The 7,859-nt window shown below is 42.8% G+C and overlaps 1 pseudogene; it reads right to left on the bottom strand.

The window, feature by feature from the left end:
- Positions 1–1,619: 1,619 nt before the first annotated feature.
- On the bottom strand, positions 1,620–2,461 carry LOC110286152 (annotated as a pseudogene).
- Positions 2,462–7,859: the final 5,398 nt, after the last annotated feature.

The raw sequence follows: 7,859 nt of genomic DNA, 5'->3' as shown, positions 1-7,859 counted from the left end.
TCTCTTAAAAAAAACACAGCATTGTTTTACATTTATGTATGTACTGTGTGTGCTTGTGTGTGTGTGTGTCCTTGGCATAGTATGTCTGGAAGCCGGAGGACAACTTGTATGAGTCAGTTGTTTCCTTCCACCATGTAGGTTCTGGGGAGCAAGCTCATATTGTCAGAAGTGGAAGCCAGTGCCTTTACTCACTGAGCCATCTGACCAGCCCATGTTTGATTTTTCTAATTTCCAAATCTGATGCACTCCTTAGTTAGATCACATTACTGTTTATATCAAAGTCAATGATTAAACTGAAAAAAAATGTATAGTAATAACTCACTGTAAGAGCAGTGAAATTCAGCCGGGCGTGGTGGCGCATGCCTTTAATCCCAGAACTCGGGAGGCAGAGGCAGAGGCAGAGGCAGAGGCAGGCGGATTTCTGAGTTTGAGGCCAGCCTGTTCTACAAAATGAGTTCCAGGACAGCCAGGGCTATACAGAGAAACCCTGTCTCGAAAAACAAAAACAAAACAAACAAACAAAAAGTAGTGAAATTCAGCCAGTTTCTGTCATAACCTGCCCTTGAATGTGTATGCTGTCTCAGTCACCAGAAGGCTGAACTGACAGGCGAATGGCCTGTCAGCTATGAATGAAGTACACAGATTGTATGGCTGAGCTCGTGGAAAAAGTCACACCGGAGACCTGGCACATGTACATCCCACTCTCCGTGCTGCGGTCTCACAGTAGCACCGCTGGTGTCTTCCAAAGGTCCCCACCTCTGATGTTGACACCCACAGTACACTCTTCATCTCTAGCTCAAGTTTAAGGCTTCTCCACACAGCAGGATTTTTTAAAAGGAGACACTTTTTTGTTTATTATATAATTGATTTAATTCCAAAGCAACCGTGCAATAAGCAAAGTATCAAAGGAAAACAACAAAAGTTAACTTCCTACAATGGCCAGCACACAGGATATGTGTGTGCATCAAAGCAATTAACCTTCATATACTTTGAGTCTTACTTGAAAGTCAGTCTCAGACATGTTACCAACACAGGAATGTTGGTTAAAGTTAGGACTCCCCAAAGGGCCGCTGCTGCCTTTGACAGAATTTCAGGATGCTGCTAGAATGGGTTGGCTACCTTAAATCTCACTGATAGCTCCATCAGAGAGAGAATGCCCCAGTTCTGCTGTCTCACAAATGTATTGGGAGGGAGAGAAACAAAACAGACAACCTAATACATATAGCTCAGCACCCAGAGAAAGACTGCCCCAGAGAGATTTTCACATGGGTCAAGCATCCTTAAACGAGGTGCCAGCCACCTTTCATTTTCAGGACAGGTCTTTTCTTGCAAGGTCTTTTTTTTTTTTTTTTTTCGAGGCAGGGTTTCTCCGTGTAGCCCTCCCTGGCTGTCCTGGAACTCACTCGGTAGACCAGGCTGGCCTCAAACTCAGAAATCCGCCTGCCTCTGCCTCCCAAGTGCTGGGATTAAAGTGGTGCGCCACCACTGCCCTCTTGCAAGGTCTTTAGAGGCAGAAGTTCCACGTGGATTCTAATACACAGCCCTGTGAGCTCAGTTTCCTTGAAAACATACACCTGTGGGATTCTAGGTTCTCCCTTACTAGTGACTAGGTTCACATCTCACAGCCACCAAAACTGCACATACGCTATCAGCATGATGAAAAACACAGCTACTGCTGCAAGTTTGGTGTAAGTGGAATGCATGTTCAGGTATTTCGCATCCTGGTGGTATTTCTTAGATAGACGGGACAAATTGTTAGCCTTTGAATGCAATGCTGAGGGTGCTTCTCCCCGCTGTAAGACTTCTTCAATATTGGCCACCATGATCTTGCAATTCGGTGTTGATGGAGCCTAGATTTCTCTGAGCACAGCTATCAATGTAGAGTTTCTTGGTTTTCTGAGTGAAGGTATCAAACTCGATGAAGGAATAGGGCTGAGACACAGTGGGCACCTTCTTCCCATGCTATTCATCAAATTCTGAGTGCAAGTCTTCTAGGTAGGCAAAGGCCAGCTTCTTCTTCTTCTTCTTCTTTTTTTTTTTTNTTTTNTTTTNTTTTNTTTNTTTNTTTNTTTGGTTTTTCGAGACAGGGTTTCTCTGTATAGCCCTGGCTGTCCTGGAACTCACTTTGTAGACCAGGCTGGCCTCGAACTCAGAAATCCACCTGCCTCTGCCTCCCGAGTGCAGGGATTAAAGGCGTGCGCCACCACACCCGGCTCAAGGCCAGCTTCTTAGGGAAGGCAGCTTCACACAAAACCAAGTAACACACCCCCTGCTCAATAATGTAGTGAAAAGTCATGGCTCCTGTTTCCAAGGTAGGAGACTGTTCATTCAGCTTTCAAAAGAGTTGCTTAGCCTGACTCTGATACTATTGAAGGTCCTGGCCTGACTGCTTGTCCTACTGCATCGAGGTGGCCAGCGGAAGCCTGTCAGCCACACAGGCGATCATCATCAGCAGCACCATCTTCCCTGAGGCTGCCTCAGTCACTGCCCTTCTTCTCCTGCGGTGGCCAGTTACACCTCTGGCTGAGGTCCCCAACAGCTAGCTGCTGGTGTCTCCGCTTCCCAGTGAGGTGGCCCAAGACACTTAAATTTGAAGTTATATAGCTGTGGTAGCTACTCTCTAAAGATGACCTCAATATTCATATTGGGCTGCAGACACAGATTTGGGCTAGATGTCTTATCTACTATGACACCGCCTGCATTCTATGGGCCTGGGAGGAGGGGAGGGTTCCTTTTGGCTTACAATTTAGGTGGGATGAATCCTAATGGCTGAGGCGGTCGAGGCGAGATGGCTGGCACATGCAGATGTGGTCAGGCAGCAGATGCTGCACCTCCCTCTAGAAGGACTCCAACATACACGGTGAGGCCACCCATGTTTAGGGAAGATCTTCCCACCTCAGTGAACCTAACCAAGAAAATCCCTCCCAGGCATCAGGAAATGGGAACCAGTTTGAATTTCCACCAACAGATGAATGGGCAATGAAAATGTGGTATAATACCATTATATATATATATATATATATATATATATATATATATATTGGTATTTTATTGCTGTTATTATCGTATTCTATGTGTGTGGTTTGTTTTGCCAGCGTGTACGTCTGTGCACAATGTTTGTACCTAGTTCCCTTGGAGGACAGAAGACAGACTTGGATCTTCGGGAACTGGAGCTAGAGATGGTTGTGAGCTGCCATGCAGCTGCTGGGAATGGAACCGAGCTCCTCCAGAAGAGCAGCCAGGGTTCTTAGCCACTGTGCCATCACCTCTGCCACAATGGTAGTTTATAAAACAATAAAGAAAAATGAAATACAATTTTCAGAAAAATAGATGGATCAGGGAATTATTTTATTAAGCAAAATAGTACATACTGGGGAGGACACTACCCCATGTTTTGCTCACATGTGATTTTAGTTTTTTTTTTTTTAAGATTTATTTATTTATTTATTTATTTATTTATTTGAGACAGGGTTTCTCTGTATAGGCCTGGTTGTCCTGGAACTCACTTTGTAGACCAGGCTGGCCTCAAACTCAGAAATCCACCTGCCTCTGCCTCCCAAGTGCTGGGATTACAGGCATGTGCCACCACTGCCCGGCTAGATTTATTTATTTTATGTATATGAGTACACTATGGCTGTACAGATGGTTGGGAGCCACCATATGGTTGTTGGGATTTGAACTCAGGATCTTCAGAAGAGCAGTCAGTGCTCTTACCCACTGAGCCATCTTGCCAGCCCGTGATTTTAGTTTTAAACTTCTATATATCTACATACCTCTTGAAGGCTGATCTGGAACTCCCCATGTCACCAAGGCTAAACCTTAACTTCTGATCCTCCTGGCCACCATCTCCCAAGTACTGGGTTCAACCCTACTCCTGGTTTGTGTGGCATTGAGGATGGAACCTAGGGTCTGGTGCATGCCACAGAAGCACTCTATAAGCTGTTGTCCATCTCAAGGCCTTGTCTTTCACAATCTGTAGAGGATGGCATTGAAGCTGTGGCTTGTCTTTGGCAGGAATCCTAATGGAATCCAGTCCACAAGCACAGGAAATCTTTCTAGCTCCTACTCTCTTCTTCACTTTCTTTTTAAAGTGTTTAAAGGTTTTCTTTACACCCGGGTGTGGTGGCACATGCCTTTAATCCCAGCACTCAGGAGGCAGAGGCAGGCAGATTGCTGAGTTCGAGGCCAGCCTGGTCTACAGAGTGAGTTCCAGGACAGCCAGGGCTATACAGAGAAACCCTGTCTTGAAAAACCANAAAGATTTATTTATTTATTATATGTAAGTACACTGTAGCTGTCTTCAGACACTCCAGAAGAGGGCGCCAGATCTCGTTACAGATGGTTGTGAGCCACCATGTGGTTGCTGGGAATTGAACTCTGGACCTTTGGAAGAGCAGTCGGGTGCTCTTACCCATTGAGCCATCTCACCAGCCCGACAGTTCTTTATTAGTATGTAGAAAAGCTACTGGGCTACATAAGACCCTTTTACAACTACCCCCTCAACCCCCCAAATAAATGTTTTGGCCACATTTATGCAGCAATATAAAATGTAGGGAATATTAATATGCTTTACTGATAACTTTCTAAATATGAACCTTAAAACGTTAAACTAGGGTCCTCCCTTCCTTTGAAGACTTTCAAGTTTAATGAAGCAGGAATGGAAAGAGAAAGGCAAAGCATAGGGTTTGAGCAGCAGAATAGGCTTAGGAATGCATTTCAGAGGCTAGTGTAGACAATGAAACCCATCTCTACCCTCCAGCTTACAAACTATGCTAACATTGGTCTAGAATGCCAACCCTTCTTTTTCTCTTTCCTTCCCTCCTCACTTTCTCCCCCCCCCACCAACGTTTTACCTTTTCCCTCCCCCACCCCCTCTTCTTTTCAAAGACAGACTTCCTCACACAGGGTCTCCTTTGGATGTGTTCAGAGGACTGGATGCTTGACCACCCTTTGTTCTCAAGTGGACCTTGAGGGCTTGTTTGGATGGTCTAGTAGCATGGGAGTGCAGCTACTCATATATACCCTTGACCCAAGAAAGGGCTTCTTCTTTGGGCAAAGTTTAGCCTTTTAGTCAGACTACATATTGGAGAAGGTTGTATATAGAGTGTCAAGGGAAAAGGGGGACAGTCATCTAGCCAGCCAGATCAGTGGAATGATCTTGGTAATGTGAGGTGACAGATTTTTCAAAAACTGACCTATACACACATCCAAGAATTCCAACATTTTCCTCCTCCTCTACCTTCTCCTCTTTCTCATCTCCCTCTTCCTCCTCCTCCTTTACCTCCTCTTGGTCTTCCGAGACAGGGTTTCTCTGTGTAGCCCTGGCTGTCCTGGAACTTGTTCTGTAGACCAGGTTGGCCTCGAACTCACAGAGCTTCACCTGCTTCTGCCTCCCAAGTGCTAGGATTAAAGGTGTGCACCAGAATAGGGTGTTAGACCCCAGGTAACCAGGGTAACAGACATTTGTGAGCCTCCTCAAGTGAGTGCTAGAGGAATCCAAGCTCTGATCTGATGGACAAGCAGCAGGTGCTCTTACTGTTGTTTCTCCAACCCTGTTCCATCTTTTTTCCCTTGTCATAGTCCTTTATATAGTATTATGATCAAGAAACACACCCACTCACATGTATACACATGATGCATGCACATAAACATTAAATGGGTAGGGAGGTGAGAGAAAGAAAGAAAACCAGACAGACAGTGAAACAGAAAGACAGAAAGAAGAGATATTTTAATTACTTAAGTTAATGTGCAAGGTAATGCAGTTTTTTAGGTCACCTTCATACCTGTGTATCATATTTTGTTCTCATCCTTTCTCACAGTCTCCTTTCTAGTGTTGTGATATACAAACACAGATATATAAACACACACAAGTAGATATACAAATACACTTTTACATCTACGTTCTGCACATGTTGAGAACTGGCTTATTTTTGTTGAGTCTGACTTATTTTGCTTAGCATAATGATTACCCATTGAATGTAGTCCCTGCAAATGAATGTCGTGATTCATTTTTATTTATGGCTGCATAAAAATTTTGCTGTGAGTTTGTTCTACACTTTCTTTATCCATTTACATGGCAAAATACATTTCCTGCCCATTGAGGATTGTGCAGTAATAAGTATAGATGTGTATAACTCTGATATATTGTCTAATTCCTTCAGGCATAGACCAAATAGAAGTATACTTGGGACATATGATACTTCTGCTTTTAGATGTGTGTGTGTGTGTGTGTGTGTGTACACAGGCATATTAAGCTGTGGGGGAGTTCAGAGGTTGACTTTCATTATCTTCCTTTTTGTTCACAGGTCTGACTATTTTTAGATCTTCGAGCAACCCATAAAATAATGGCTACATAGGTTTGTAGTTCCACCAAGTGAGGGTTCATTTTCCCACATTTTCCTAGCCTTTGTTGGTGTTTGCCATTCTGATTGGTGTGAGATTCTATCTCATAGTAGAATTTTTTTTCTATAATCAAACAACTTAATTAAAAAGCTTGAAAGTGGATAAAGGAAAAAGTAAATGGGCATGTCTCCCTGTCTTTGTCATTGAAAGTTCAATTTAGTGTTTTTTTAAAGGTTTTTTTTTTTTTGTATTTTTAATCTATGTGTATCTGTGCTTGTGGTCCTGGTATCTTTTGTGTGCTGACACAGGTAGAGTGCAGAAGAGGACACTGGATTCCCTAGGGCAGAGTTTCATGTGATTGTGAGCCTCCTGACATGTGTCCAAGGATCAGAGCAGCACTCACTGCAGCTTTAATTTGTATTCCTCAGATAGGCCCAGTTCTTGCACACTTTTGGAGGCATCTAATGACCATTTGTATTTCTTCTTTTGAGAGCTGTCTACTCCTGTCATTAATCTGTTTGATTGGATGATACTTTTTTTGGTATTTAATTTTTCACAGTTTTACATTTAAAAAAATGATTTGTTTTATGTGTGTGAGTGTTTTGCTTGCATGTATGTACGTGTACCACACGAGTGCCCAGTGCCATTGGAGGTCAGAAGAAGGCATTAGATCCCCTGGAACTGAAGTTATAGATGGTTGTGAGTCGCATGTGGGTGCTGTGCCGAGAACTGAACCCATATCATCTGTAAGAGCTTCAAGTGCTCTAAACTGTGGTGCCCTCTCTCTAGAGGCCACGAATGTTCAGCTCTTTATATATCTGTGTATAATTTGGTACTTTCCCCATTTTGTTAGTTGCCTTTTCCCTCTGGTAATTGTTTTGTTGTTATGGAAGAGCTTCTTTATTTGATGTAATCTTATTTGTCAGTTCTTGAGATTATTTTCTGTTCTACAGAAATCCTTTGAAGAAAGTCCTTGCCTGTGCCTATGTTTTCCAGTGTTTTATTAGTTTCACTGTGTCTCTGTTTAGTTTCTGTTTCCAGGATCTGTCCATTGATGAGAGTGGGGTGTTGAAGTTCCCCACTATTATTGTGTGAGGTGCAATGTGTGCTTTGAGCTTTACTAAAGTTTCTTTAATGAATGTGGCTGGCCTTGTATTTGGGGCATAGATGTTCAGAATTGAGAATTCATCTTGTAAATTTTACCTTTGATGAGTATGAAGTGTCCCTCCTTATTTTTATTTTTGATAACTTTAGGTTGAAAGTCGATTTTCTTGGATATTAGAATGGCTACTCCAGCTTGTTTCTTGAGACCATTTGCTTGGAAAATTATTTTCCAGTCTTTTATCTGAGGTAGTGTCTGTTTTTGTCACTGTGGTGGGTTCCTTGTATGCAGAAAAATGTTGGGTCCTGTTTATGTAGCCAGTCTGTTAGTCTAAGTCTTTTTATTGGGGAGTTGAGTCCATTGATATTAAGAGATAATTAAGGAAAAATAATTATTGCTTCCTGTTATTTTTATT

This window comes from Mus caroli, chromosome X (genome assembly GCF_900094665.2).
Source record: "Mus caroli chromosome X, CAROLI_EIJ_v1.1, whole genome shotgun sequence".
Classification (NCBI taxonomy): Eukaryota; Metazoa; Chordata; class Mammalia; order Rodentia; family Muridae; genus Mus; species Mus caroli.
The sequence above is the reverse complement of the archived record's forward strand: the minus strand, read 5'-3'. Positions and strand labels throughout refer to the sequence as shown.